Genomic DNA, 562 nt, shown 5'->3' with positions numbered 1-562 from the left:
GTCTTGTTGTCTTCCCTTCCTTGTCAGTCCTCGCCTGTGGACTGGCTTTAGCTATTCTGTGTCGCCCAAGGCAAGAAGACCGCCCGCCCGAGGAACATCAAAGCTGCTCTAGTTTTTTGGTCAACAGCTTAACAGGTGCTTGGCTAGCGGCTGTTTCAACTATTTTAAGTCCACAGCAAAAGGTTTAAGAACTTAATTAGACAAGGGGGAAGTGTTTAAACTTAAAATGCCACTTAAATAAAAAATAATAAAAAAAAAATAATAAAAAATAATAAAAAAAGAGCATTCAGGTCTGTATGTCATGTACTGTGTTTGGTATTTCAAAAGACCATCCTGATTTAAGGTGCCACAGCTGCTTCCTCAGGGATTGCACTGCCATTTCACTCTGCCTGACTTTCTCCCACTGTACCATGAGGTTTGTCAGCAGATCTCCGGCACCCAGGCTCCCTTGTTTGTCACCAGGGAAGCCGGGCGCGTTTTCCTTTTCTCCTGGGGAAGCTTGTGGTGTAATGAGTGAACTTCAGGAGCTTAGAAACTAATTTGGTAGAGAAATCCTCAAGGG

This window comes from Cariama cristata, unplaced genomic scaffold, assembly GCF_000690535.1.
Source record: "Cariama cristata isolate BGI_N322 unplaced genomic scaffold, ASM69053v1 scaffold28086, whole genome shotgun sequence".
In the NCBI taxonomy this organism is placed as follows: domain Eukaryota; kingdom Metazoa; phylum Chordata; class Aves; order Cariamiformes; family Cariamidae; genus Cariama; species Cariama cristata.
This window is presented reverse-complemented; position numbering follows the sequence as displayed.